The 25,577-nt window shown below is 38.8% G+C and overlaps 79 pseudogenes; all 79 read right to left on the bottom strand.

Moving 5' to 3' along the window:
- Positions 1–163: 163 nt before the first annotated feature.
- LOC140572488 (5S ribosomal RNA) lies at positions 164–282 on the bottom strand (annotated as a pseudogene).
- A 185-nt stretch (positions 283–467) lies between these two features.
- Positions 468–586, bottom strand: LOC140571577 (5S ribosomal RNA; annotated as a pseudogene).
- A 186-nt stretch (positions 587–772) lies between these two features.
- Positions 773–891, bottom strand: LOC140571522 (5S ribosomal RNA; annotated as a pseudogene).
- A 185-nt stretch (positions 892–1,076) lies between these two features.
- On the bottom strand, positions 1,077–1,195 carry LOC140571616 (5S ribosomal RNA; annotated as a pseudogene).
- A 186-nt stretch (positions 1,196–1,381) lies between these two features.
- LOC140571227 (5S ribosomal RNA) lies at positions 1,382–1,500 on the bottom strand (annotated as a pseudogene).
- A 185-nt stretch (positions 1,501–1,685) lies between these two features.
- LOC140570477 (5S ribosomal RNA) lies at positions 1,686–1,804 on the bottom strand (annotated as a pseudogene).
- A 185-nt stretch (positions 1,805–1,989) lies between these two features.
- LOC140570878 (5S ribosomal RNA) lies at positions 1,990–2,108 on the bottom strand (annotated as a pseudogene).
- Positions 2,109–2,293: 185 nt separating this feature from the next.
- Positions 2,294–2,412, bottom strand: LOC140572486 (5S ribosomal RNA; annotated as a pseudogene).
- A 185-nt stretch (positions 2,413–2,597) lies between these two features.
- On the bottom strand, positions 2,598–2,716 carry LOC140566655 (5S ribosomal RNA; annotated as a pseudogene).
- Positions 2,717–2,902: 186 nt separating this feature from the next.
- On the bottom strand, positions 2,903–3,021 carry LOC140571520 (5S ribosomal RNA; annotated as a pseudogene).
- A 185-nt stretch (positions 3,022–3,206) lies between these two features.
- Positions 3,207–3,325, bottom strand: LOC140571615 (5S ribosomal RNA; annotated as a pseudogene).
- Positions 3,326–3,510: 185 nt separating this feature from the next.
- On the bottom strand, positions 3,511–3,629 carry LOC140572946 (5S ribosomal RNA; annotated as a pseudogene).
- A 186-nt stretch (positions 3,630–3,815) lies between these two features.
- Positions 3,816–3,934, bottom strand: LOC140571225 (5S ribosomal RNA; annotated as a pseudogene).
- A 185-nt stretch (positions 3,935–4,119) lies between these two features.
- LOC140566377 (5S ribosomal RNA) lies at positions 4,120–4,238 on the bottom strand (annotated as a pseudogene).
- Positions 4,239–4,423: 185 nt separating this feature from the next.
- Positions 4,424–4,542, bottom strand: LOC140567307 (5S ribosomal RNA; annotated as a pseudogene).
- A 185-nt stretch (positions 4,543–4,727) lies between these two features.
- LOC140570877 (5S ribosomal RNA) lies at positions 4,728–4,846 on the bottom strand (annotated as a pseudogene).
- Positions 4,847–5,032: 186 nt separating this feature from the next.
- On the bottom strand, positions 5,033–5,151 carry LOC140571613 (5S ribosomal RNA; annotated as a pseudogene).
- A 185-nt stretch (positions 5,152–5,336) lies between these two features.
- Positions 5,337–5,455, bottom strand: LOC140571071 (5S ribosomal RNA; annotated as a pseudogene).
- Positions 5,456–5,641: 186 nt separating this feature from the next.
- LOC140571191 (5S ribosomal RNA) lies at positions 5,642–5,760 on the bottom strand (annotated as a pseudogene).
- Positions 5,761–5,945: 185 nt separating this feature from the next.
- Positions 5,946–6,064, bottom strand: LOC140567869 (5S ribosomal RNA; annotated as a pseudogene).
- A 185-nt stretch (positions 6,065–6,249) lies between these two features.
- LOC140568112 (5S ribosomal RNA) lies at positions 6,250–6,368 on the bottom strand (annotated as a pseudogene).
- Positions 6,369–6,553: 185 nt separating this feature from the next.
- On the bottom strand, positions 6,554–6,672 carry LOC140571060 (5S ribosomal RNA; annotated as a pseudogene).
- A 186-nt stretch (positions 6,673–6,858) lies between these two features.
- Positions 6,859–6,977, bottom strand: LOC140573295 (5S ribosomal RNA; annotated as a pseudogene).
- Positions 6,978–7,162: 185 nt separating this feature from the next.
- On the bottom strand, positions 7,163–7,281 carry LOC140568111 (5S ribosomal RNA; annotated as a pseudogene).
- Positions 7,282–7,466: 185 nt separating this feature from the next.
- Positions 7,467–7,585, bottom strand: LOC140572967 (5S ribosomal RNA; annotated as a pseudogene).
- A 185-nt stretch (positions 7,586–7,770) lies between these two features.
- LOC140573426 (5S ribosomal RNA) lies at positions 7,771–7,889 on the bottom strand (annotated as a pseudogene).
- Positions 7,890–8,074: 185 nt separating this feature from the next.
- LOC140567214 (5S ribosomal RNA) lies at positions 8,075–8,193 on the bottom strand (annotated as a pseudogene).
- Positions 8,194–8,378: 185 nt separating this feature from the next.
- Positions 8,379–8,497, bottom strand: LOC140570015 (5S ribosomal RNA; annotated as a pseudogene).
- Positions 8,498–8,682: 185 nt separating this feature from the next.
- Positions 8,683–8,801, bottom strand: LOC140573425 (5S ribosomal RNA; annotated as a pseudogene).
- Positions 8,802–8,986: 185 nt separating this feature from the next.
- On the bottom strand, positions 8,987–9,105 carry LOC140571576 (5S ribosomal RNA; annotated as a pseudogene).
- A 186-nt stretch (positions 9,106–9,291) lies between these two features.
- Positions 9,292–9,410, bottom strand: LOC140571519 (5S ribosomal RNA; annotated as a pseudogene).
- A 185-nt stretch (positions 9,411–9,595) lies between these two features.
- On the bottom strand, positions 9,596–9,714 carry LOC140571612 (5S ribosomal RNA; annotated as a pseudogene).
- Positions 9,715–9,900: 186 nt separating this feature from the next.
- Positions 9,901–10,019, bottom strand: LOC140571224 (5S ribosomal RNA; annotated as a pseudogene).
- A 185-nt stretch (positions 10,020–10,204) lies between these two features.
- LOC140570476 (5S ribosomal RNA) lies at positions 10,205–10,323 on the bottom strand (annotated as a pseudogene).
- A 185-nt stretch (positions 10,324–10,508) lies between these two features.
- On the bottom strand, positions 10,509–10,627 carry LOC140570875 (5S ribosomal RNA; annotated as a pseudogene).
- A 185-nt stretch (positions 10,628–10,812) lies between these two features.
- LOC140572485 (5S ribosomal RNA) lies at positions 10,813–10,931 on the bottom strand (annotated as a pseudogene).
- A 185-nt stretch (positions 10,932–11,116) lies between these two features.
- On the bottom strand, positions 11,117–11,235 carry LOC140571575 (5S ribosomal RNA; annotated as a pseudogene).
- Positions 11,236–11,421: 186 nt separating this feature from the next.
- LOC140571518 (5S ribosomal RNA) lies at positions 11,422–11,540 on the bottom strand (annotated as a pseudogene).
- Positions 11,541–11,725: 185 nt separating this feature from the next.
- Positions 11,726–11,844, bottom strand: LOC140571611 (5S ribosomal RNA; annotated as a pseudogene).
- Positions 11,845–12,029: 185 nt separating this feature from the next.
- Positions 12,030–12,148, bottom strand: LOC140572945 (5S ribosomal RNA; annotated as a pseudogene).
- A 186-nt stretch (positions 12,149–12,334) lies between these two features.
- On the bottom strand, positions 12,335–12,453 carry LOC140571223 (5S ribosomal RNA; annotated as a pseudogene).
- A 185-nt stretch (positions 12,454–12,638) lies between these two features.
- LOC140566376 (5S ribosomal RNA) lies at positions 12,639–12,757 on the bottom strand (annotated as a pseudogene).
- A 185-nt stretch (positions 12,758–12,942) lies between these two features.
- On the bottom strand, positions 12,943–13,061 carry LOC140567306 (5S ribosomal RNA; annotated as a pseudogene).
- A 185-nt stretch (positions 13,062–13,246) lies between these two features.
- On the bottom strand, positions 13,247–13,365 carry LOC140570874 (5S ribosomal RNA; annotated as a pseudogene).
- Positions 13,366–13,551: 186 nt separating this feature from the next.
- Positions 13,552–13,670, bottom strand: LOC140571610 (5S ribosomal RNA; annotated as a pseudogene).
- A 185-nt stretch (positions 13,671–13,855) lies between these two features.
- LOC140571059 (5S ribosomal RNA) lies at positions 13,856–13,974 on the bottom strand (annotated as a pseudogene).
- Positions 13,975–14,160: 186 nt separating this feature from the next.
- Positions 14,161–14,279, bottom strand: LOC140573345 (5S ribosomal RNA; annotated as a pseudogene).
- A 185-nt stretch (positions 14,280–14,464) lies between these two features.
- Positions 14,465–14,583, bottom strand: LOC140571058 (5S ribosomal RNA; annotated as a pseudogene).
- Positions 14,584–14,769: 186 nt separating this feature from the next.
- On the bottom strand, positions 14,770–14,888 carry LOC140573293 (5S ribosomal RNA; annotated as a pseudogene).
- Positions 14,889–15,073: 185 nt separating this feature from the next.
- LOC140566375 (5S ribosomal RNA) lies at positions 15,074–15,192 on the bottom strand (annotated as a pseudogene).
- A 185-nt stretch (positions 15,193–15,377) lies between these two features.
- Positions 15,378–15,496, bottom strand: LOC140567138 (5S ribosomal RNA; annotated as a pseudogene).
- A 185-nt stretch (positions 15,497–15,681) lies between these two features.
- Positions 15,682–15,800, bottom strand: LOC140567194 (5S ribosomal RNA; annotated as a pseudogene).
- A 186-nt stretch (positions 15,801–15,986) lies between these two features.
- LOC140568584 (5S ribosomal RNA) lies at positions 15,987–16,105 on the bottom strand (annotated as a pseudogene).
- A 185-nt stretch (positions 16,106–16,290) lies between these two features.
- LOC140566784 (5S ribosomal RNA) lies at positions 16,291–16,409 on the bottom strand (annotated as a pseudogene).
- Positions 16,410–16,595: 186 nt separating this feature from the next.
- Positions 16,596–16,714, bottom strand: LOC140566248 (5S ribosomal RNA; annotated as a pseudogene).
- A 186-nt stretch (positions 16,715–16,900) lies between these two features.
- Positions 16,901–17,019, bottom strand: LOC140570333 (5S ribosomal RNA; annotated as a pseudogene).
- Positions 17,020–17,205: 186 nt separating this feature from the next.
- LOC140567664 (5S ribosomal RNA) lies at positions 17,206–17,324 on the bottom strand (annotated as a pseudogene).
- Positions 17,325–17,511: 187 nt separating this feature from the next.
- On the bottom strand, positions 17,512–17,630 carry LOC140567358 (5S ribosomal RNA; annotated as a pseudogene).
- A 185-nt stretch (positions 17,631–17,815) lies between these two features.
- Positions 17,816–17,934, bottom strand: LOC140572872 (5S ribosomal RNA; annotated as a pseudogene).
- A 541-nt stretch (positions 17,935–18,475) lies between these two features.
- On the bottom strand, positions 18,476–18,594 carry LOC140570332 (5S ribosomal RNA; annotated as a pseudogene).
- Positions 18,595–18,780: 186 nt separating this feature from the next.
- On the bottom strand, positions 18,781–18,899 carry LOC140566220 (5S ribosomal RNA; annotated as a pseudogene).
- Positions 18,900–19,388: 489 nt separating this feature from the next.
- Positions 19,389–19,507, bottom strand: LOC140570331 (5S ribosomal RNA; annotated as a pseudogene).
- A 185-nt stretch (positions 19,508–19,692) lies between these two features.
- Positions 19,693–19,811, bottom strand: LOC140567521 (5S ribosomal RNA; annotated as a pseudogene).
- Positions 19,812–19,997: 186 nt separating this feature from the next.
- On the bottom strand, positions 19,998–20,116 carry LOC140571491 (5S ribosomal RNA; annotated as a pseudogene).
- Positions 20,117–20,301: 185 nt separating this feature from the next.
- On the bottom strand, positions 20,302–20,420 carry LOC140571899 (5S ribosomal RNA; annotated as a pseudogene).
- Positions 20,421–20,605: 185 nt separating this feature from the next.
- On the bottom strand, positions 20,606–20,723 carry LOC140567158 (5S ribosomal RNA; annotated as a pseudogene).
- Positions 20,724–20,908: 185 nt separating this feature from the next.
- On the bottom strand, positions 20,909–21,027 carry LOC140567203 (5S ribosomal RNA; annotated as a pseudogene).
- Positions 21,028–21,212: 185 nt separating this feature from the next.
- Positions 21,213–21,331, bottom strand: LOC140570014 (5S ribosomal RNA; annotated as a pseudogene).
- Positions 21,332–21,516: 185 nt separating this feature from the next.
- LOC140571057 (5S ribosomal RNA) lies at positions 21,517–21,635 on the bottom strand (annotated as a pseudogene).
- A 186-nt stretch (positions 21,636–21,821) lies between these two features.
- On the bottom strand, positions 21,822–21,940 carry LOC140571222 (5S ribosomal RNA; annotated as a pseudogene).
- Positions 21,941–22,125: 185 nt separating this feature from the next.
- Positions 22,126–22,244, bottom strand: LOC140566374 (5S ribosomal RNA; annotated as a pseudogene).
- Positions 22,245–22,431: 187 nt separating this feature from the next.
- Positions 22,432–22,550, bottom strand: LOC140572698 (5S ribosomal RNA; annotated as a pseudogene).
- Positions 22,551–22,735: 185 nt separating this feature from the next.
- LOC140571056 (5S ribosomal RNA) lies at positions 22,736–22,854 on the bottom strand (annotated as a pseudogene).
- Positions 22,855–23,039: 185 nt separating this feature from the next.
- On the bottom strand, positions 23,040–23,158 carry LOC140567520 (5S ribosomal RNA; annotated as a pseudogene).
- A 185-nt stretch (positions 23,159–23,343) lies between these two features.
- Positions 23,344–23,462, bottom strand: LOC140566373 (5S ribosomal RNA; annotated as a pseudogene).
- Positions 23,463–23,647: 185 nt separating this feature from the next.
- Positions 23,648–23,766, bottom strand: LOC140572965 (5S ribosomal RNA; annotated as a pseudogene).
- Positions 23,767–23,952: 186 nt separating this feature from the next.
- Positions 23,953–24,071, bottom strand: LOC140568583 (5S ribosomal RNA; annotated as a pseudogene).
- Positions 24,072–24,257: 186 nt separating this feature from the next.
- Positions 24,258–24,386, bottom strand: LOC140567483 (5S ribosomal RNA; annotated as a pseudogene).
- A 185-nt stretch (positions 24,387–24,571) lies between these two features.
- LOC140567718 (5S ribosomal RNA) lies at positions 24,572–24,690 on the bottom strand (annotated as a pseudogene).
- Positions 24,691–25,577: the final 887 nt, after the last annotated feature.

Genomic DNA, 25,577 nt, shown 5'->3' with positions numbered 1-25,577 from the left:
GATTCAAATTTCATAGCTAAGACCATATTTGTTCAAGACCAAGCAAAAGCATTCCATTTCAACACATCAACATTTACAACACAAAAGAGTTTCAACTACAAATTTGAGCTAAAGATGTAAATAACATGGAAATGTAAGCTTTAATTGTTTGCAGGATTGGAAAAGCTTACAACACCTGGTATTCCCAGACAGTCTCCCATTCAAGTACTGACCAGGCCCAACCCTAGGAAGCTTCTGAGATCAGACGAGATCAGGCGTTCTAAGGGTGGCATGGCCGTAAGCAGAAGAACCTTGCAAACTAGAGGATTCAAATTTCATAGCTAAGACCATATTTGTTCAAAACCAAGCAAAAGCATTCCATTTCAACACATCAACATTTACAACACAAAAGAGTTTCAACTACAAATTTGTGCAAAAGATGTAAATAACATGGAAATGTAAGCTTTAATTGTTTGCAGGATTGGAAAAGCTTACAACACCTGGTATTCCCAGACAGTCTCCCATTCAAGTACTAACCAGGCCCAACCCTAGGTAGCTTTTGAGATCAGACGAGATCAGGCATTCTAAGGGTGGAATGGCCGTAAGCAGAAGCACCTTGCAAACTAGAGGATTCAAATTTCATAGCTAAAACCATATTTGTTCAAAACCAAGCAAAAGCATTCCATTTCAACACATCAACATTTACAACACAAAAGAATTTCAACTAATAAAATTGTGCAAAAGATGTAAATAACATGGAAATGTAAGCTTTAATTGTTTGCAGGATTGGAAAAGCTTACAACACCTGGTATTCCCAGACAGTCTCCCATTCAAGTACTAACCAGGCCCAACCCTAGATAGCTTCTGAGATCAGACGAGATCAGGCATTCTAAGGGTGGAACGGCCGTAAGCAGAAGCACCTTGCAAACTAGAGGATTCAAATTTCATAGCTAAGACCATATTTGTTCAAAACCAAACAAAAGCATTCCATTTCAACACATCAACATTTACAACACAAAAGAGTTTCAACTACAAATTTGTGCAAAAGATGTAAATAACATGGAAATGTAAGCTTTAATTGTTTGCAGGATTGGAAAAGCTTACAACACCTGGTATTCCCAGACAGTCTCCCATTCAAGTACTAACCAGGCCCAACCCTAGGTAACTTCTGAGAACAGACGAGATCAGGCGTTCTAAGGGTGGAACGGCCGTAAGCAGAAAAACCTTGCAAACTAGAGGATTCAAATTTCATAGCTAAGACCATATTTGTTCAAAACCAAGCAAAAGCATTCCATTTCAACACATCAACATTTACAACACAAAAGAGTTTCAACTAAAACATTTGTGCAAAAGATGTAAATAACATGGAAATGTAAGCTTTAATTGTTTGCAGGATTGGAAAAGCTTACAACACCTGGTATTCCCAGACAGTCTCCCATTCAAGTACTAACCAGGCCCAACCCTAAGTTGCTTCTGAGATCAGACGAGATCAGGCATTCTAAGGGTGGAATGGCCGTAAGCAGAAGCACCTTGCAAACTAGAGGTTTAAAATTTCATAGCTAAGACCATATTTGTTCAAAACCAAGCAAAAGCATTCCATTTCAACACATCAACATTTACAACACAAAAGAGTTTCAACTACAAATTTGTGCAAAAGATGTAAATAACATGGAAATGTAAGCTTTAATTGTTTGCAGGATTGGAAAAGCTTACAACACCTGGTATTCCCAGACAGTCTCCCATTCAAGTACTAACCAGGCCCAACCCTAGGTAGCTTCTGAGAACAGACGAGATCAGGCGTTCTAAGGGTGGAATGGCCGTAAGCAGAAGCACCTTGCAAACTAGAGGATTCAAATTTCATAGCTAAGACCATATTTGTTCAAGACCAAGCAAAAGCATTCCATTTCAACACATCAACATTTATAACACAAAAGAGTTTCAACTACAAATTTGAGCTAAAGATGTAAATAACATGGAAATGTAAGCTTTAATTGTTTGCAGGATTGGAAAAGCTTACAACACCTGGTATTCCCAGACAGTCTCCCATTCAAGTACTGACCAGGCCCAACCCTAGGTAGCTTCTGAGATCAGACGAGATCAGGCATTCTAAGGGTGGCATGGCCGTAAGCAGAAGAACCTTGCAAACTAGAGGATTCAAATTTCATAGCTAAGACCATATTTGTTCAAAACCAAGCAAAAGCATTCCATTTCAACACATCAACATTTACAACACAAAAGAGTTTCAACTACAAATTTGAGCTAAAGATGTAAATAACATGGAAATGTAAGCTTTAATTGTTTGCAGGATTGGAAAAGCTTACAACACCTGGTATTCCCAGACAGTCTCCCATTCAAGTACTGACCAGGCCCAACCCTAGGAAGCTTCTGAGATCAGACGAGATCAGGCGTTCTAAGGGTGGCATGGCCGTAAGCAGAAGAACCTTGCAAACTAGAGGATTCAAATTTCATAGCTAAGACCATATTTGTTCAAAACCAAGCAAAAGCATTCCATTTCAACACATCAACATTTACAACACAAAAGAGTTTCAACTACAAATTTGTGCAAAAGATGTAAATAACATGGAAATGTAAGCTTTAATTGTTTGCAGGATTGGAAAAGCTTACAACACCTGGTATTCCCAGACAGTCTCCCATTCAAGTACTAACCAGGCTCAACCCTAGGTAGCTTTTGAGATCAGACGAGATCAGGCATTCTAAGGGTGGAATGGCCGTAAGCAGAAGCACCTTGCAAACTAGAGGATTCAAATTTCATAGCTAAAACCATATTTGTTCAAAACCAAGCAAAAGCATTCCATTTCAACACATCAACATTTACAACACAAAAGAATTTCAACTAATAAAATTGTGCAAAAGATGTAAATAACATGGAAATGTAAGCTTTAATTGTTTGCAGGATTGGAAAAGCTTACAACACCTGGTATTCCCAGACAGTCTCCCATTCAAGTACTAACCAGGCCCAACCCTAGATAGCTTCTGAGATCAGACGAGATCAGGCATTCTAAGGGTGGAACGGCCGTAAGCAGAAGCACCTTGCAAACTAGAGGATTCAAATTTCATAGCTAAGACCATATTTGTTCAAAACCAAACAAAAGCATTCCATTTCAACACATCAACATTTACAACACAAAAGAGTTTCAACTACAAATTTGTGCAAAAGATGTAAATAACATGGAAATGTAAGCTTTAATTGTTTGCAGGATTGGAAAAGCTTACAACACCTGGTATTCCCAGACAGTCTCCCATTCAAGTACTAACCAGGCCCAACCCTAGGTAACTTCTGAGAACAGACGAGATCAGGCGTTCTAAGGGTGGAACGGCCGTAAGCAGAAAAACCTTGCAAACTAGAGGATTCAAATTTCATAGCTAAGACCATATTTGTTCAAAACCAAGCAAAAGCATTCCATTTCAACACATCAACATTTACAACACAAAAGAGTTTCAACTACAAATTTGAGCTAAAGATGTAAATAACATGGAAATGTAAGCTTCAATTGTTTGCAGGATTGGAAAAGCTTACAACACCTGGTATTCCCAGACAGTCTCCCATTCAAGTACTGACCAGGCCCAACCCTAGGTAGCTTCTGAGATCAGACGAGATCAGGCATTCTAAGCGTGGAATGGCCGTAAGCAGAAGAACCTTGCAAACTAGAGGATTCAAATTTCATAGCTAAGACCATATTTGTTCAAAACCAAGCAAAAGCATTCCATTTCAACACATCAACATTTACAACACAAAAGAGTTTCAACTAAAACATTTGTGCAAAAGATGTAAATAACATGGAAATGTAAGCTTTAATTGTTTGCAGGATTGGAAAAGCTTACAACACCTGGTATTCCCAGACAGTCTCCCATTCAAGTACTAACCAGGCCCAACCCTAAGTTGCTTCTGAGATCAGACGAGATCAGGCATTCTAAGGGTGGAATGGCCGTAAGCAGAAGCACCTTGCAAACTAGAGGTTTAAAATTTCATAGCTAAGACCATATTTGTTCAAAACCAAGCAAAAGCATTCCATTTCAACACATCAACATTTACAACACAAAAGAGTTTCAACTACAAATTTGTGCAAAAGATGTAAATAACATGGAAATGTAAGCTTTAATTGTTTGCAGGATTGGAAAAGCTTACAACACCTGGTATTCCCAGACAGTCTCCCATTCAAGTACTAACCAGGCCCAACCCTAGGTAGCTTCTGAGAACAGACGAGAGCAGGCGTTCTAAGGGTGGAATGGCCGTAAGCAGAAAAACCTTGCAAACTAGAGGATTCAAATTTCATAGCTAAGACCATATTTGTTCAAGACCAAGCAAAAGCATTCCATTTCAACACATCAACATTTACAACACAAAAGAGTTTCAACTACAAATTTGTGCAAAAGATGTAAATAACATGGAAATGTAAGCTTTAATTGTTTGCAGGATTGGAAAAGCTTACAACACCTCGTATTCCCAGACAGTCTCCCATTCAAGTACTAACCAGGCCCAACCTTAGGTAGCTTCTGAGAACAGACGAGATCAGGCGTTCTAAGGGTGGAATGGCCGTAAGCAGAAGCACCTTGCAAACTAGAGGATTCAAATTTCATAGCTAAGACCATATTTGTTCAAGACCAAGCAAAAGCATTCCATTTCAACACATCAACATTTATAACACAAAAGAGTTTCAACTACAAATTTGAGCTAAAGATGTAAATAACATGGAAATGTAAGCTTTAATTGTTTGCAGGATTGGAAAAGCTTACAACACCTGGTATTCCCAGACAGTCTCCCATTCAAGTACTGACCAGGCCCAACCCTAGGTAGCTTCTGAGATCAGACGAGATCAGGCATTCTAAGGGTGGCATGGCCGTAAGCAGAAGAACCTTGCAAACTAGAGGATTCAAATTTCATAGCTAAGACCATATTTGTTCAAAACCAAGCAAAAGCATTCCATTTCAACACATCAACATTTACAACACAAAAGAGTTTCAACTAAAACATTTGTGCAAAAGATGTAAATAACATGGAAATGTAAGCTTTAATTGTTTGCAGGATTGGAAAAGCTTACAACACCTGGTATTCCCAGACAGTCTCCCATTCAAGTACTAACCAGGCCCAACCCTAGGTAACTTCTGAGAACAGACGAGATCAGGCGTTCTAAGGGTGGAACGGCCGTAAGCAGAAAAACCTTGCAAACTAGAGGATTCAAATTTCATAGCTAAGACCATATTTGTTCAAAACCAAGCAAAAGCATTCCATTTCAACACATCAACATTTACAACACAAAAGAGTTTCAACTACAAATTTGAGCTAAAGATGTAAATAACATGGAAATGTAAGCTTCAATTGTTTGCAGGATTGGAAAAGCTTACAACACCTGGTATTCCCAGAGAGTCTCCCATTCAAGTACTGACCAGGCCCAACCCTAGGTAGCTTCTGAGATCAGACGAGATCAGGCATTCTAAGGGTGGAATGGCCGTAAGCAGAAGAACCTTGCAAACTAGAGGATTCAAATTTCATAGCTAAGACCATATTTGTTCAAAACCAAGCAAAAGCATTCCATTTCAAAACATCAACATTTACAACACAAAAGAGTTTCAACTAAAACATTTGTGCAAAAGATGTAAATAACATGGAAATGTAAGCTTTAATTGTTTGCAGGATTGGAAAAGCTTACAACACCTGGTATTCCCAGACAGTCTCCCATTCAAGTACTAACCAGGCCCAACCCTAGTTAGCTTCTGAGAACAGACGAGAGCAGGCGTTCTAAGGGTGGAATGGCCGTAAGCAGAAGAACCTTGCAAACTAGAGGATTCAAATTTCATAGCTAAGACCATATTTGTTCAAAACCAAGCAAAAGCATTCCATTTCAACACATCAACATTTACAACACAAAAGAGTTTCAACTACAAATTTGTGCAAAAGATGTAAATAACATGGAAATGTAAGCTTTAATTGTTTGCAGGATTGGAAAAGCTTACAACGCCTGGTATTCCCAGACAGTCTCCCATTCAAGTACTAACCAGGCCCAACCTTAGGTAGCTTCTGAGATCAAACAAGATCAGGTATTCTACGGGTGGAATGGCCGTAAGCAGAAGCACCTTGCAAACTAGAGGATTCAAATTTCATAGCTAAGACCATATTTGTTCAAAACCAAACAAAAGCATTCCATTTCAACACATCAACATTTACAACACAAAAGAGTTTCAACTACAAATTTGTGCAAAAGATGTAAATAACATGGAAATGTAAGCTTTAATTGTTTGCAGGATTGGAAAAGCTTACATAACCTGGTATTCCCAGACAGTCTCCCATTCAAGTACTAACCAGGCCCAACCCTAGGTAGCTTCTGAGAACAGACGAGAGCAGGCGTTCTAAGGGTGGAATGGCCGTAAGCAGAAAAACCTTGCAAACTAGAGGATTCAAATTTCATAGCTAAGACCATATTTGTTCAAGACCAAGCAAAAGCATTCCATTTCAACACATCAACATTTACAACACAAAAGAGTTTCAACTACAAATTTGAGCTAAAGATGTAAATAACATGGAAATGTAAGCTTTAATTGTTTGCAGGATTGGAAAAGCTTACAACACCTGGTATTCCCAGACAGTCTCCCATTCAAGTACTGACCAGGCCCAACCCTAGGTAGCTTCTGAGATCAGACGAGATCAGGCATTCTAAGGGTGGAATGGCCGTAAGCAGAAGAACCTTGCAAACTAGTGGATTCAAATTTCATAGCTAAGACCATATTTGTTCAAAACCAAGCAAAAGCATTCCATTTCAACACATCAATATTTACAACACAAAAGAGTTTCAACTAAAACATTTGTGCAAAAGATGTAAATAACATGGAAATGTAAGCTTTAATTGTTTGCAGGATTGGAAAAGCTTACAACACCTGGTATTCCCAGACAGTCTCCCATTCAAGTACTAAGCAGGCCCAACCCTAAGTTGCTTCTGAGATCAGACGAGATCAGGCATTCTAAGGGTGGAATGGCCGTAAGCAGAAGCACCTTGCAAACTAGAGGTTTAAAATTTCATAGCTAAGACCATATTTGTTCAAAACCAAGCAAAAGCATTCCATTTCAACACATCAACATTTACAACACAAAAGAGTTTCAACTACAAATTTGTGCAAAAGATGTAAATAACATGGAAATGTAAGCTTTAATTGTTTGCAGGATTGGAAAAGCTTACATAACCTGGTATTCCCAGACAGTCTCCCATTCAAGTACTAACCAGGCCCAACCCTAGGTAGCTTCTGAGAACAGACGAGAGCAGGCGTTCTAAGGGTGGAATGGCCGTAAGCAGAAAAACCTTGCAAACTAGAGGATTCAAATTTCATAGCTAAGACCATATTTGTTCAAGACCAAGCAAAAGCATTCCATTTCAACACATCAACATTTACAACACAAAAGAGTTTCAACTACAAATTTGAGCTAAAGATGTAAATAACATGGAAATGTAAGCTTTAATTGTTTGCAGGATTGGAAAAGCTTACAACACCTGGTATTCCCAGACAGTCTCCCATTCAAGTACTAACCAGGACCAACCCTAGGTAGCTTCTGAGATCAGACGAGATCAGGCATTCTAAAGGTGGAATGGCCGTAAGCAGAAGCACCTTGCAAACTAGAGGATTCAAATTTCATAGCTAAGACCATATTTGTTCAAGACCAAGCAAAAGCATTCCATTTCAACACATCAACATTTACAACACAAAAGAGTTTCAACTACAAATTTGAGCTAAAGATGTAAATAACATGGAAATGTAAGCTTTAATTGTTTGTAGGATTGGAAAAGCTTACAACACCTGGTATTCCCAGACAGTCTCCCATTCAAGTACTGACCAGGCCCAACCCTAAGTAGCTTCTGAGATCAGATGAGAGCAGGCATTCTAAGGGCGGAATGGCCGTAAGCAGAAGAGCCTTGCAAATTAGAGGATTCAAATTTCATAGCTAAGACCATATTTGTTCAAAACCAAGCAAAAGCATTCCATTTCAACACATCAACATTTACAACACAAAAGAGTTTCAACTACAAATTTGTGCAAAAGATGTAAATAACATGGAAATGTAAGCTTTAATTGTTTGCAGGATTGGAAAAGCTTACAACACCTGGTATTCCCAGACAGTCTCCCATTCAAGTACTAACCAGGCCCAACCCTAAGTAGCTTCTGAGATCAGACGAGATCAGGCATTCTAAGGGTGGAATGGCCGTAAGCAGAACCACTTTGCAAACTAGAGGATTCAAATTTCATAGCTAAGACCATATTTGTTCAAAACCAAACAAAAGCATTCCATTTCAACACATCAACATTTACAACACAAAAGAGTTTCAACTACAAATTTGTGCAAAAGATGTAAATAACATGGAAATGTAAGCTTTAATTGTTTGCAGGATTGGAAAAGCTTACAACACCTGGTATTCCCAGACAGTCTCCCATTCAAGTACTAACCAGGCCCAACCCTAGGTAACTTCTGAGAACAGACGAGATCAGGCGTTCTAAGGGTGGAATGGCCGTAAGCAGAAAAACCTTGCAAACTAGAGGATTCAAATTTCATAGCTAAGACCATATTTGTTCAAGACCAAGCAAAAGCATTCCATTTCAACACATCAACATTTACAACACAAAAGAGTTTCAACTACAAATTTGAGCTAAAGATGTAAATAACATGGAAATGTAAGCTTTAATTGTTTGCAGGATTGGAAAAGCTTACAACACCTGGCATTCCCAGACAGTCTCCCATTCAAGTACTGACCAGGCCCAACCCTAGGAAGCTTCTGAGATCAGACGAGATCAGGCGTTCTAAGGGTGGCATGGCCGTAAGCAGAAGAACCTTGCAAACTAGAGGATTCAAATTTCATAGCTAAGACCATATTTGTTCAAAACCAAGCAAAAGCATTCCATTTCAACACATCAACATTTACAACACAAAAGAGTTTCAACTACAAATTTGTGCAAAAGATGTAAATAACATGGAAATGTAAGCTTTAATTGTTTGCAGGATTGGAAAAGCTTACAACACCTGGTATTCCCAGACAGTCTCCCATTCAAGTACTAACCAGGCCCAACCCTAGGTAGCTTTTGAGATCAGACGAGATCAGGCATTCTAAGGGTGGAATGGCCGTAAGCAGAAGCACCTTGCAAACTAGAGGATTCAAATTTCATAGCTAAAACCATATTTGTTCAAAACCAAGCAAAAGCATTCCATTTCAACACATCAACATTTACAACACAAAAGAATTTCAACTAATAAAATTGTGCAAAAGATGTAAATAACATGGAAATGTAAGCTTTAATTGTTTGCAGGATTGGAAAAGCTTACAACACCTGGTATTCCCAGACAGTCTCCCATTCAAGTACTAACCAGGCCCAACCCTAGATAGCTTCTGAGATCAGACGAGATCAGGCATTCTAAGGGTGGAACGGCCGTAAGCAGAAGCACCTTGCAAACTAGAGGATTCAAATTTCATAGCTAAGACCATATTTGTTCAAAACCAAACAAAAGCATTCCATTTCAACACATCAACATTTACAACACAAAAGCGTTTCAACTACAAATTTGTGCAAAAGATGTAAATAACATGGAAATGTAAGCTTTAATTGTTTGCAGGATTGGAAAAGCTTACAACACCTGGTATTCCCAGACAGTCTCCCATTCAAGTACTAACCAGGCCCAACCCTAGGTAACTTCTGAGAACAGACGAGATCAGGCGTTCTAAGGGTGGAACGGCCGTAAGCAGAAAAACCTTGCAAACTAGAGGATTCAAATTTCATAGCTAAGACCATATTTGTTCAAAACCAAGCAAAAGCATTCCATTTCAACACATCAACATTTACAACACAAAAGAGTTTCAACTAAAACATTTGTGCAAAAGATGTAAATAACATGGAAATGTAAGCTTTAATTGTTTGCAGGATTGGAAAAGCTTACAACACCTGGTATTCCCAGACAGTCTCCCATTCAAGTACTAACCAGGCCCAACCCTAAGTTGCTTCTGAGATCAGACGAGATCAGGCATTCTAAGGGTGGAATGGCCGTAAGCAGAAGCACCTTGCAAACTAGAGGTTTAAAATTTCATAGCTAAGACCATATTTGTTCAAAACCAAGCAAAAGCATTCCATTTCAACACATCAACATTTACAACACAAAAGAGTTTCAACTACAAATTTGTGCAAAAGATGTAAATAACATGGAAATGTAAGCTTTAATTGTTTGCAGGATTGGAAAAGCTTACAACACCTGGTATTCCCAGACAGTCTCCCATTCAAGTACTAACCAGGCCCAACCCTAGGTAGCTTCTGAGAACAGACGAGATCAGGCGTTCTAAGGGTGGAATGGCCGTAAGCAGAAGCACCTTGCAAACTAGAGGATTCAAATTTCATAGCTAAGACCATATTTGTTCAAGACCAAGCAAAAGCATTCCATTTCAACACATCAACATTTATAACACAAAAGAGTTTCAACTACAAATTTGAGCTAAAGATGTAAATAACATGGAAATGTAAGCTTTAATTGTTTGCAGGATTGGAAAAGCTTACAACACCTGGTATTCCCAGACAGTCTCCCATTCAAGTACTGACCAGGCCCAACCCTAGGTAGCTTCTGAGATCAGACGAGATCAGGCATTCTAAGGGTGGCATGGCCGTAAGCAGAAGAACCTTGCAAACTAGAGGATTCAAATTTCATAGCTAAGACCATATTTGTTCAAAACCAAGCAAAAGCATTCCATTTCAACACATCAACATTTACAACACAAAAGAGTTTCAACTACAAATTTGAGCTAAAGATGTAAATAACATGGAAATGTAAGCTTTAATTGTTTGCAGGATTGGAAAAGCTTACAACACCTGGTATTCCCAGACAGTCTCCCATTCAAGTACTGACCAGGCCCAACCCTAGGAAGCTTCTGAGATCAGACGAGATCAGGCGTTCTAAGGGTGGCATGGCCGTAAGCAGAAGAACCTTGCAAACTAGAGGATTCAAATTTCATAGCTAAGACCATATTTGTTCAAAACCAAGCAAAAGCATTCCATTTCAACACATCAACATTTACAACACAAAAGAGTTTCAACTACAAATTTGTGCAAAAGATGTAAATAACATGGAAATGTAAGCTTTAATTGTTTGCAGGATTGGAAAAGCTTACAACACCTGGTATTCCCAGACAGTCTCCCATTCAAGTACTAACCAGGCCCAACCCTAGGTAGCTTTTGAGATCAGACGAGATCAGGCATTCTAAGGGTGGAATGGCCGTAAGCAGAAGCACCTTGCAAACTAGAGGATTCAAATTTCATAGCTAAAACCATATTTGTTCAAAACCAAGCAAAAGCATTCCATTTCAACACATCAACATTTACAACACAAAAGAATTTCAACTAATAAAATTGTGCAAAAGATGTAAATAACATGGAAATGTAAGCTTTAATTGTTTGCAGGATTGGAAAAGCTTACAACACCTGGTATTCCCAGACAGTCTCCCATTCAAGTACTAACCAGGCCCAACCCTAGATAGCTTCTGAGATCAGACGAGATCAGGCATTCTAAGGGTGGAACGGCCGTAAGCAGAAGCACCTTGCAAACTAGAGGATTCAAATTTCATAGCTAAGACCATATTTGTTCAAAACCAAACAAAAGCATTCCATTTCAACACATCAACATTTACAACACAAAAGAGTTTCAACTACAAATTTGTGCAAAAGATGTAAATAACATGGAAATGTAAGCTTTAATTGTTTGCAGGATTGGAAAAGCTTACAACACCTGGTATTCCCAGACAGTCTCCCATTCAAGTACTAACCAGGCCCAACCCTAGGTAACTTCTGAGAACAGACGAGATCAGGCGTTCTAAGGGTGGAACGGCCGTAAGCAGAAAAACCTTGCAAACTAGAGGATTCAAATTTCATAGCTAAGACCATATTTGTTCAAAACCAAGCAAAAGCATTCCATTTCAACACATCAACATTTACAACACAAAAGAGTTTCAACTACAAATTTGAGCTAAAGATGTAAATAACATGGAAATGTAAGCTTCAATTGTTTGCAGGATTGGAAAAGCTTACAACACCTGGTATTCCCAGACAGTCTCCCATTCAAGTACTGACCAGGCCCAACCCTAGGTAGCTTCTGAGATCAGACGAGATCAGGCATTCTAAGCGTGGAATGGCCGTAAGCAGAAGAACCTTGCAAACTAGAGGATTCAAATTTCATAGCTAAGACCATATTTGTTCAAAACCAAGCAAAAGCATTCCATTTCAACACATCAACATTTACAACACAAAAGAGTTTCAACTAAAACATTTGTGCAAAAGATGTAAATAACATGGAAATGTAAGCTTTAATTGTTTGCAGGATTGGAAAAGCTTACAACACCTGGTATTCCCAGACAGTCTCCCATTCAAGTACTAACCAGGCCCAACCCTAAGTTGCTTCTGAGATCAGACGAGATCAGGCATTCTAAGGGTGGAATGGCCGTAAGCAGAAGCACCTTGCAAACTAGAGGTTTAAAATTTCATAGCTAAGACCATATTTGTTCAAAACCAAGCAAAAGCATTCCATTTCAACACATCAACATTTACAACACAAAAGAGTTTCAACTACAAATTTGTGCAAAAGATGTAAATAACATGGAAATGTAAGCTTTAATTGTTTGCAGGATTGGAAAAGCTTACAACACCTGGTATTCCCAGACAGTCTCCCATTCAAGTACTAACCAGGCCCAACCCTAGGTAGCTTCTGAGAACAGACGAGAGCAGGCGTTCTAAGGGTGGAATGGCCGTAAGCAGAAAAACCTTGCAAACTAGAGGATTCAAATTTCATAGCTAAGACCATATTTGTTCAAGACCAAGCAAAAGCATTCCATTTCAACACATCAACATTTACAACACAAAAGAGTTTCAACTACAAATTTGTGCAAAAGATGTAAATAACATGGAAATGTAAGCTTTAATTGTTTGCAGGATTGGAAAAGCTTACAACACCTCGTATTCCCAGACAGTCTCCCATTCAAGTACTAACCAGGCCCAACCTTAGGTAGCTTCTGAGAACAGACGAGATCAGGCGTTCTAAGGGTGGAATGGCCGTAAGCAGAAGCACCTTGCAAACTAGAGGATTCAAATTTCATAGCTAAGACCATATTTGTTCAAGACCAAGCAAAAGCATTCCATTTCAACACATCAACATTTATAACACAAAAGAGTTTCAACTACAAATTTGAGCTAAAGATGTAAATAACATGGAAATGTAAGCTTTAATTGTTTGCAGGATTGGAAAAGCTTACAACACCTGGTATTCCCAGACAGTCTCCCATTCAAGTACTGACCAGGCCCAACCCTAGGTAGCTTCTGAGATCAGACGAGATCAGGCATTCTAAGGGTGGCATGGCCGTAAGCAGAAGAACCTTGCAAACTAGAGGATTCAAATTTCATAGCTAAGACCATATTTGTTCAAAACCAAGCAAAAGCATTCCATTTCAACACATCAACATTTACAACACAAAAGAGTTTCAACTAAAACATTTGTGCAAAAGATGTAAATAACATGGAAATGTAAGCTTTAATTGTTTGCAGGATTGGAAAAGCTTACAACACCTGGTATTCCCAGACAGTCTCCCATTCAAGTACTAACCAGGCCCAACCCTAGGTAACTTCTGAGAACAGACGAGATCAGGCGTTCTAAGGGTGGAACGGCCGTAAGCAGAAAAACCTTGCAAACTAGAGGATTCAAATTTCATAGCTAAGACCATATTTGTTCAAAACCAAGCAAAAGCATTCCATTTCAACACATCAACATTTACAACACAAAAGAGTTTCAACTACAAATTTGAGCTAAAGATGTAAATAACATGGAAATGTAAGCTTCAATTGTTTGCAGGATTGGAAAAGCTTACAACACCTGGTATTCCCAGACAGTCTCCCATTCAAGTACTGACCAGGCCCAACCCTAGGTAGCTTCTGAGATCAGACGAGATCAGGCATTCTAAGGGTGGAATGGCCGTAAGCAGAAGAACCTTGCAAACTAGAGGATTCAAATTTCATAGCTAAGACCATATTTGTTCAAAACCAAGCAAAAGCATTCCATTTCAACACATCAACATTTACAACACAAAAGAGTTTCAACTAAAACATTTGTGCAAAAGATGTAAATAACATGGAAATGTAAGCTTTAATTGTTTGCAGGATTGGAAAAGCTTACAACACCTGGTATTCCCAGACAGTCTCCCATTCAAGTACTAACCAGGCCCAACCCTAAGTTGCTTCTGAGATCAGACAAGATCAGGCATTCTAAGGGTGGAATGGCCGTAAGCAGAAGCACCTTGCAAACTAGAGATTTAAAATTTCATAGCTAAGACCATATTTGTTCAAAACCAAGCAAAAGCATTCCATTTCAACACATCAACATTTACAACACAAAAGAGTTTCAACTACAAATTTGTGCAAAAGATGTAAATAACATGGAAATGTAAGCTTTAATTGTTTGCAGGATTGGAAAAGCTTACAACACCTGGTATTCCCAGACAGTCTCCCATTCAAGTACTGACCAGGCCCAACCCTAGGTAGCTTCTGAGATCAGACGAGATCAGGCATTCTAAGGGTGGAATGGCCGTAAGCAGAAGAACCTTGCAAACTAGTGGATTCAAATTTCATAGCTAAGACCATATTTGTTCAAAACCAAGCAAAAGCATTCCATTTCAACACATCAATATTTACAACACAAAAGAGTTTCAACTAAAACATTTGTGCAAAAGATGTAAATAACATGGAAATGTAAGCTTTAATTGTTTGCAGGATTGGAAAAGCTTACAACACCTGGTATTCCCAGACAGTCTCCCATTCAAGTACTAAGCAGGCCCAACCCTAAGTTGCTTCTGAGATCAGACGAGATCAGGCATTCTAAGGGTGGAATGGCCGTAAGCAGAAGCACCTTGCAAACTAGAGGTTTAAAATTTCATAGCTAAGACCATATTTGTTCAAAACCAAGCAAAAGCATTCCATTTCAACACAACAACATTTACAACACAAAAGAGTTTCAACTACAAATTTGTGCAAAAGATGTAAATAACATGGAAATGTAAGCTTTAATTGTTTGCAGGATTGGAAAAGCTTACAACACCTGGTATTCCCAGACAGTCTCCCATTCAAGTACTAACCAGGCCCAACCCTAGGTAGCTTCTGAGAACAGACGAGAGCAGGCGTTCTAAGGGTGGAATGGCCGTAAGCAGAAAAACCTTGCAAACTAGAGGATTCAAATTTCATAGCTAAGACCATATTTGTTCAAGACCAAGCAAAAGCATTCCATTTCAACACATCAACATTTACAACACAAAAGAGTTTCAACTACAAATTTGAGCTAAAGATGTAAATAACATGGAAATGTAAGCTTTAATTGTTTGCAGGATTGGAAAAGCTTACAACACCTGGTATTCCCAGACAGTCTCCCATTCAAGTACTAACCAGGACCAACCCTAGGTAGCTTCGGAGATCAGACGAGATCAGGCATTCTAAAGGTGGAATGGCCGTAAGCAGAAGCAACTTGCAAACTAGAGGATTCAAATTTCATAGCTAAGACCATATTTGTTCAAGACCAAGCAAAAGCATTCCATTTCAACACATCAACATTTACAACACAAAAGAGTTTCAACTACAAATTTGAGCTAAAGATGTAAATAACATGGAAATGTAAGCTTTAATTGTTTGTAGGATTGGAAAAGCTTACAACACCTGGTATTCCCAGACAGTCTCCCATTCAAGTACTGACCAGGCCCAACCCTAAGTAGCTTCTGAGATCAGATGAGAGCAGGCATTCTAAGGGTGGAATGGCCGTGAGCAGAAGAACCTTGCAAACTAGAGGATTCAAATTTCATAGCTAAGACCATATTTGTTCAAAACCAAGCAAAAGCATTCCATTTCAACACATCAACATTTACAACACAAAAGAGTTTCAACTAAAAAATTTGTGCAAAAGATGTAAATAACATGGAAATGTAAGCTTTAATTGTTTGCAGGATTGGAAAAGCTTACAACACCTGGTATTCCCAGACAGTCTCCCATTCAAGTACTAACCAGGCCCAACCCTAGGTAGCTTCTGAGATCAGACGAGATCAGGCATTCTAAGGGTGGAATGGCCGTAAGCAAAAGAACCTTGCAAACTAGAGGATTCAAATTTCATAGCTAAGACCATATTTGTTCAAAACCAAGCAAAAGCATTCCATTTCAACACATCAACATTTACAACACAAAAGAGTTTCAACTACAAATTTGTGCAAAAGATGTAAATAACATGGAAATGTAAGCTTTAATTGTTTGCAGGATTGGAAAAGCTTACAACACCTGGTATTCCCAGACAGTCTCCCATTCAAGTACTAACCAGGCCCAACCTTAGGTAGCTTCTGAGATCAGACGAGATCAGGTATTCTACGGGTGGAGTGGCCGTAAGCAGAAGCACCTTGCAAACTAGAGGATTCAAATTTCATAGCTAAGACAATATTTGTTCAAAACCAAGCAAAAGCATTCCATTTCAACACATCAACATTTACAACACAAAAGAGTTTCAACTAATAAAATTGTGCAAAAGATGTAAATAACATGGAAATGTAAGCTTTAATTGTTTGCAGGATTGGAAAAGCTTACAACACCTGGTATTCCCAGACAATCTCCCATTCAAGTACTAACCAGGCCCAACCCTAGGTAGCTTCTGAGATCAGACAAGATCAGGCATTCTAAGGGTGGAATGGCCGTAAGCAGAAGCACCTTGCAAACTAGAGGATTCAAATTTCATAGCTAATACCATATTTGTTCAAAACCAAGCAAAATCATTCCATTTCAACACATCAACATTTACAACACAAAAGAGTTTCAACTAAAAAATTTGTGCAAAAGATGTAAATAACATGGAAATGTAAGCTTTAATTGTTTGCAGGATTGGAAAAGCTTACAACACCTGGTATTCCCAGACAGTCTCCCATTCAAGTACTAACCAGGCCCAACCCCAGGTAGCTTCTGAGATCAGACGAGATCAGGCATTCTAAGGGTGGAATGGCCGTAAGCAGAAGCGCCTTGCAAACTAGAGGATTCAAATTTTATAGCTAAGACCATATTTGTTTAAAACCAAGCAAAAGCATTCCATTTCAACACATCAACATTTACAACACAAAAGATTTTCAACTAAAAAATTTGTGCAAAAGATGTAAATAACATGGAAATGTAAGCTTTAATTGTTTGCAGGATTGGAAAAGCTTACAACACCTGGTATTCACAGACAGTCTCCCATTCAAGTATTAAACTGGCCCAACCTTATGTAGCTTCTGAGATCAGACGAGATCAGGCGTTCTAAGTGTGGAATGGCCGTAAGCAGAAGAATCTTGCAAACTAGAGGATTTAAAAATTCCATAGCTAAGACCATATTTGTTCAAAACCAAGCAAAAGCATTCCATTTCAACACATCAACATTTACAACACAAAAGAGTTTCAACTACAAATTTGTGCAAAAGATGTAAATAACATGGAAATGTAAGCTTTAATTCTTTGCAGGATTGGAAAACCTTACAACACCTGGTATTCCCAGACAGTCTCCCATTCAAGTACTAACCAAGCCCAACCCTAGGTAACTTCTGAGATCAGACGAGATCAGGTATTCTAAGGGTGGAATAGCCTTAAGCGGAAGAACCTTGCAAACTAGAGGATTCAAATTTCATAGCTAAGACCATATTTGTTCAAAACCAAGCAAAAGCATTCCATTTCAACACATCAACATTTACAACACAAAAGAGTTTCAACTACAAATTTGTGCAAAAGATGTAAATAACATGGAAATGTAAGCTTTAATTGTTTGCAGGATTGGAAAAGCTTACAACACCTGGTATTCCCAGACAGTCTCCCATTCAAGTACTAACCAGGCCCAACCCTAGGTAGCTTCTGAGATCAGACGAGATCAGGCGTTCAAAGGGTGGAATGGCCGTAAGCTGAAGAACCGTGCAAACCAGAAGATTCAAATTTCCAAGAAAAAGCAAGCAGAAGAACCGTGCAAACTAGAGGATTCAAATTTTATAGCTAAGACCATATTTGTTCAAAACCAAGAAAAAGCATTCCATTTCAACACATCAACATTTACAACACAAAAGAGTTTCAACTAAACAAATTGTGCAAAAGATGTAAATAACATAGAAAAATGTAAGCTTTAATTGTTTGCAGGATTGGAAAAGCTTACAACACCTGGTATTCCTAGACAGTCTCCCAATCAAATACTAACCAGGCCCAACCCTAAGCAGCTTCTGAGATCAGACGACATCAGGCATTCTAAGGGTGGAATGGCCGTAAGCAGAAGCACCTTGCAAACTAGAGGATTCAAATTTCATAGCTAAGACCATATTTGTTCAAAACCAAACAAAAGCATTCCATTTCAACACATCAACATTTACAACACAAAAGAGTTTCAACTACAAATTTGTGCAAAAGATGTAAATAACATGGAAATGTAAGCTTTAATTGTTTGCAGGATTGGAAAAGCTTACAACACCTGGTATTCCCAGACAGTCTCCCATTCAAGTACTAACCAGGCCCAACCCCAGGTAGCTTCTGAGATCAGACGAGATCAGGCATTCTAAGGGTGGAATGGCCGTAAGCAGAAGCGCCTTGCAAACTAGAGGATTCAAATTTTATATCTAAGACCATATTTGTTTAAAACCAAGCAAAAGCATTCCATTTCAACACATCAACATTTACAACACAAAACAGTTTCAACAAAAAAAATTGTGCAAAAGATGTAAGTAACATGGAAATGTAAGCTTTAATTGTTTGCAGGATTGGAAAAGCTTACAACACCTGGTATTCCCAGACAGTCTCCCATTCAAGTACTGACCAGGCCCAACCCTAGGTCGCTTTTGAGATCAGACGAGATCAGGCATTCTAAGGGTGGAATGGCCGTAAGCAGAAGCACCTTGCAAACTAGAGGATTCAAATTTCATAGCTAAGACCATATTTGTTCAAAACCAAGCAAAAGCATTCCATTTCAACACATCAACATTTACAACACAAAAGAGTTTCAAGTACAAATTTGTGCAAAAGATGTAAATAACATGGAAATGTAAGCTTTAATTGTTTGCAGGATTGGAAAAGCTTACAACACCTGGTATTCCTAGACAGTCTCCCAATCAAATACTAACCAGGCCCAACCCTAAGCAGCTTCTGAGATCAGACGACATCAGGCATTCTAAGGGTGGAATGGCCGTAAGCAGAAGCACCTTGCAAACTAGAGGATTCAAATTTCATAGCTAAGACCATATTTGTTCAAAACCAAACAAAAGCATTCCATTTCAACACATCAACATTTACAACACAAAAGAGTTTCAACTACAAATTTGTGCAAAAGATGTAAATAACATGGAAATGTAAGCTTTAATTGTTTGCAGGATTGGAAAAGCTTACAACACCTGGTATTCCCAGACAGTCTCCCATTCAAGTACTAACCAGGCCCAACCCCAGGTAGCTTCTGAGATCAGACGAGATCAGGCATTCTAAGGGTGGAATGGCCGTAAGCAGAAGTGCCTTGCAAACTAGAGGATTCAAATTTTATAGCTAAGACCATATTTGTTCAAAACCAAGCAAAAGCATTCCATTTCAACACATCAACATTTACAACACAAAAGAGTTTCAACTACAAATTTGTGCAAAAGATGTAAATAACATGGAAATGTAAGCTTTAATTGTTTGCAGGATTGGAAAAGCTTACAACACCTGGTATTCCCAGACAGTCTCCCATTCAAGTACTAACCAGGCCCAACTCTAAGTAGCTTCTAAGATCAGACAAGATCAGGCATTCTAAGGGTGGAATGGCCGTAAGCAGAAGCGCCTTGCAAACTAGAGGATTCAAATTTCATAGCTAAGACCATATTTGTTTAAAACCAAGCAAAAGCATTCCATTTCAACACATCAACATTTACAACACAAAAGAGTTTCAACAAAAAAAATTGTGCAAAAGATGTAAATAACATGGAAATGTAAGCTTTAATTGTTTGCAGGATTGGAAAAGCTTACAACACCTGGTATTCCCAGACAGTCTCCCATTCAAGTACTAACCAGGCCCAACCCTAGGTAACTTCTGAGAACAGACGAGATCAGGCGTTCTAAGGGTGGATTGGCCGTAAGCAGAAGCACCTTGCAAACTAGAGGATTCAAATTTCATAGCTAAGACCATATTTGTTCAAAACCAAGCAAAAGCATTCCATTTCAACACATCAACATTTACAACACAAAAGAGTTTCAACTACAAATTTGAGCTAAAGATGTAAATAACATGGAAATGTAAGCTTTAATTGTTTGCAGGATTGGAAAAGCTTACAACACCTGGTATTCCCAGACAGTCTCCCATTCAAGTACTAACCAGGCCCAACCCTAGGTAGCTTCTGAGATCAGACGAGATCAGGCATTCTAAGGGTGGAATGGCTGTATGCAGAAGCACCTTGCAAACTAGAGGATTCAAATTTCATAGCTAAGACCATATTTGTTCAAAACCAAGCAAAAGCATTCCATTTCAACACATCAACATTTACAACACAAAAGAGTTTCAACTACAAATTTGAGCTAAAGATGTAAATAACATGGAAATGTAAGCTTTAATTGTTTGCAGGATTGGAAAAGCTTACAACACCTGGTATTCCCAGACAGTCTCCCATCAAGTACTAACCAGGCCCAACCCTAGGTAGCTTCTGAGATCAGACGAGATCAGGCATTCTAAGGGCGCAATGGCCGTAAGCAGAAGAGCCTTGCAAATTAGAGGATTCAAATTTCATAGCTAAGACCATATTTGTTCAAAACCAAGCAAAAGCATTCCATTTCAACACATCAACATTTACAACACAAAAGAGTTTCAACTACAAATTTGTGCAAAAGATGTAAATAACATGGAAATGTAAGCTTTAATTGTTTGCAGGATTGGAAAAGCTTACAACACCTGGTATTCCCAGACAGTCTCCCATTCAAGTACTAACCAGGCCCAACCCTAAATAGCTTCTGAGATCAGACGAGATCAGGCATTCTAAGGGTGGAATGGCCGTAAGCAGAACCACTTTGCAAACTAGAGGATTCAAATTTCATAGCTAAGACCATATTTGTTCAAAACCAAACAAAAGCATTCCATTTCAACACATCAACATTTACAACACAAAAGAGTTTCAACTACAAATTTGTGCAAAAGATGTAAATAACATGGAAATGTAAGCTTTAATTGTTTGCAGGATTGGAAAAGCTTACAACACCTGGTATTCCCAGACAGTCTCCCATTCAAGTACTAACCAGGCCCAACCCTAGGTAACTTCTGAGAACAGACGAGATCAGGCGTTCTAAGGGTGGAATGGCCGTAAGCAGAAGAACCTTGCAAACTAGAGGATTCAAATTTCATAGCTAAGACCATATTTGTTCAAGACCAAGCAAAAGCATTCCATTTCAACACATCAACATTTACAACACAAAAGAGTTTCAACTACAAATTTGAGCTAAAGATGTAAATAACATGGAAATGTAAGCTTCAATTGTTTGCAGGATTGGAAAAGCTTACAACACCTGGTATTCCCAGACAGTCTCCCATTCAAGTACTGACCAGGCCCAACCCTAGGTAGCTTCTGAGATCAGACGAGATCAGGCATTCTAAGGGTGGAATGGCCGTAAGCAGAAGAACCTTGCAAACTAGAGGATTCAAATTTCATAGCTAAGACCATATTTGTTCAAAACCAAGCAAAAGCATTCCATTTCAACACATCAACATTTACAACACAAAAGAGTTTCAACTAAAACATTTGTGCAAAAGATGTAAATAACATGGAAATGTAAGCTTTAATTGTTTGCAGGATTGGAAAAGCTTACAACACCTGGTATTCCCAGACAGTCTCCCATTCAAGTACTAACCAGGCCCAACCCTAAGTTGCTTCTGAGATCAGACGAGATCAGGCATTCTAAGGGTGGAATGGCCGTAAGCAGAAGCACCTTGCAAACTAGAGGTTTAAAATTTCATAGCTAAGACCATATTTGTTCAAAACCAAGCAAAAGCATTCCATTTCAACACATCAACATTTACAACACAAAAGAGTTTCAACTACAAATTTGTGCAAAAGATGTAAATAACATGGAAATGTAAGCTTTAATTGTTTGCAGGATTGGAAAAGCTTACAACACCTGGTATTCCCAGACAGTCTCCCATTCAAGTACTAACCAGGCCCAACCCTAGGTAGCTTCTGAGAACAGACGAGAGCAGGCGTTCTAAGGGTGGAATGGCCGTAAGCAGAAAAACCTTGCAAACTAGAGGATTCAAATTTCATAGCTAAGACCATATTTGTTCAAGACCAAGCAAAAGCATTCCATTTCAACACATCAACATTTACAACAGAAAAAAGGGTTTCAACTACAAATTTGTGCAAAAGATGTAAATAACATGGAAATGTAAGCTTTAATTGTTTGCAGGATTGGAAAAGCTTACAACACCTGGTATTCCCAGACAGTCTCCCATTCAAGTACTAACCAGGCCCAACCTTAGGTAGCTTCTGAGAACAGACGAGATCAGGCGTTCTAAGGGTGGAATGGCCGTAAGCAGAAGCACCTTGCAAACTAGAGGATTCAAATTTCATAGCTAAGACCATATTTGTTCAAGACCAAGCAAAAGCATTCCATTTCAACACATCAACATTTATAACACAAAAGAGTTTCAACTACAAATTTGAGCTAAAGATGTAAATAACATGGAAATGTAAGCTTTAATTGTTTGCAGGATTGGAAAAGCTTACAACACCTGGTATTCCCAGACAGTCTCCCATTCAAGTACTGACCAGGCCCAACCCTAGGTAGCTTCTGAGATCAGACGAGATCAGGCATTCTAAGGGTGGAATGGCCGTAAGCAGAAGAACCTTGCAAACTAGAGGATTCAAATTTCATAGCTAAGACCATATTTGTTCAAAACCAAGCAAAAGCATTCCATTTCAACACATCAACATTTACAACACAAAAGAGTTTCAACTACAAATTTGTGCAAAAGATGTAAATAACATGGAAATGTAAGCTTTAATTGTTTGCAGGATTGGAAAAGCTTACAACACCTGGTATTCCCAGACAGTCTCCCATTCAAGTACTAACCAGGCCCAACTCTAAGTAGCTTCTAAGATCAGACAAGATCAGGCATTCTAAGGGTGGAATGGCCGTAAGCAGAAGCACCTTGCAAACTAGAGGTTTAAAATTTCATAGCTAAGACCATATTTGTTCAAAACCAAGCAAAAGCATTCCATTTCAACACATCAACATTTACAACACAAAAGAGTTTCAACTACAAATTTGTGCAAAAGATGTAAATAACATGGAAATGTAAGCTTTAATTGTTTGCAGGATTGGAAAAGCTTACAACACCTGGTATTCCCAGACAGTCTCCCATTCAAGTACTAACCAGGCCCAACCCTAGGTAGCTTCTGAGAACAGACGAGAGCAGGCGTTCTAAGGGTGGAATGGCCGTAAGCAGAAAAACCTTGCAAACTAGAGGATTCAAATTTCATAGCTAAGACCATATTTGTTCAAGACCAAGCAAAAGCATTCCATTTCAACACATCAACATTTACAACACAAAAGAGTTTCAACTACAAATTTGAGCTAAAGATGTAAATAACATGGAAATGTAAGCTTTAATTGTTTGCAGGATTGGAAAAGCTTACAACACCTGGTATTCCCAGACAGTCTCCCATTCAAGTACTAACCAGGACCAACCCTAGGTAGCTTCTGAGATCAGACGAGATCAGGCATTCTAAAGGTGGAATGGCCGTAAGCAGAAGCACCTTGCAAACTAGAGGATTCAAATTTCATAGCTAAGACCATATTTGTTCAAGACCAAGCAAAAGCATTCCATTTCAACACATCAACATTTACAACACAAAAGAGTTTCAACTAAAAAATTTGTGCAAAAGATGTAAATAACATGGAAATGTAAGCTTTAATTGTTTGCAGGATTGGAAAAGCTTACAACACCTGGTATTCCCAGACAGTCTCCCATTCAAGTACTAACCAGGCCCAACCCTAGGTAGCTTCTGAGATCAGACGAGATCAGGCATTCTAAGGGTGGAATGGCCGTAAGCAGAAGAACCTTGCAAACTAGAGGATTCAAATTTCATAGCTAAGACCATATTTGTTCAAAACCAAGCAAAAGCATTCCATTTCAACACATCAACATTTACAAAATAAAAGAGTATCAACTAAAAAATTTGTGCAAAAGATGTAAATAACATGGAAATGTAAGCTTTAATTGTTTGCAGGATTGGAAAAGCTTACAACACCTGGTATTCCCAGACAGTCTCCCATTCAAGTACTAACCAGGCCCAACCCTAGGTAGCTTCTGAGATCAGACGAGATCAGACGAGATCAGGCGTTCTAAGGGCGGAATGGCCGTCAGCAGAAGAACCGTGCAAACTAGAGGATTAAAATTTCATAGCTAAGCCCATATTTGTTCAAAACCAAGAAAAATCATTCCATTTCAACACATCAACATTTACAACACAAAAGAGTTTCAACTACAAATTTGTGCAAAAGATGTAAATAACATGGAAATGTAAGCTTTAACTGTTTGCAGGATTGGAAAAGCTTACAACACCTGGTATTCCCAGACAGTCTCACATTCAAGTACTAACCAGGCCCAACCCTAGGTAGCTTCTGATATCAGATGAGATCAGGCGTTCTAAGCGTGGAATGGCCATAAGCAGAAGAACCTTGCAAGCTTGAGGATTAAAATTGAAACCTGTACGACAAAGACACTCAATATATGTATAGAAACTGAAAGATCACCTACCTGTTACACAATTGCGGACAGATAGAAAGCGAGCCTCACAGTTTCAGACGGATGCAACACTGTTGGACGAATCCATTATTTGGAATATGGGATTCATGGTGTCCTGAAAACCTGTAAGACAAAAAAGATAGTCAAAACATGTATGGAAACTGAAAGATTACCTACCTGTTAAACACTAGCGGACAGATTGAAAGCGAGCCACACACAGTTTCAGATGGAAGGAACATCGTTGGCCGAATCCATTATACAAAACATGGGTTTCATGCGGTCCGAAAAACCTGTAAGACAAAAGAAAGACAATGCATGTTGTGAAACTGACTGAACACCTACATGTTAAATAATTTTTGAATAATCAACAGCAAGCCAAACACACCTGCAGATGGAAAGACCATTGTTGGCAGGATGCACCTTTAGGGAAGAAGGCATTAATGGATTCCAGCGAGCCTGTATGACAAAGAAACTCAATACATGTATAGAAACTGAAAGATTACCTACCTGTGACACACTAGCGGATAGATTGAAAGCGAGCAACACACAGTTTCAGATGGATAGAATATTATTGGCCGAGTACGTTATTAGGAATATGGGGTTCATTGTGTCCTGAATACCTGTAAGATAAAAAATAAATTTAAAACATATATAGAAAATGAAAGATCACCTACCCGTTAAACAGTAGCGGACCGATAAGACGCAAGCCACAAACAGTTGAAGATAGATGGAACATTGTTGGCCGAATCCATTCTACAAAATATGGGGTTCATGCAGACCGAAAAACCTGTAAGACAAAAAAGAAAGACAA

Source organism: Salminus brasiliensis, chromosome 11, assembly GCF_030463535.1.
Source record: "Salminus brasiliensis chromosome 11, fSalBra1.hap2, whole genome shotgun sequence".
In the NCBI taxonomy this organism is placed as follows: domain Eukaryota; kingdom Metazoa; phylum Chordata; class Actinopteri; order Characiformes; family Bryconidae; genus Salminus; species Salminus brasiliensis.
The sequence above is the reverse complement of the archived record's forward strand: the minus strand, read 5'-3'. Positions and strand labels throughout refer to the sequence as shown.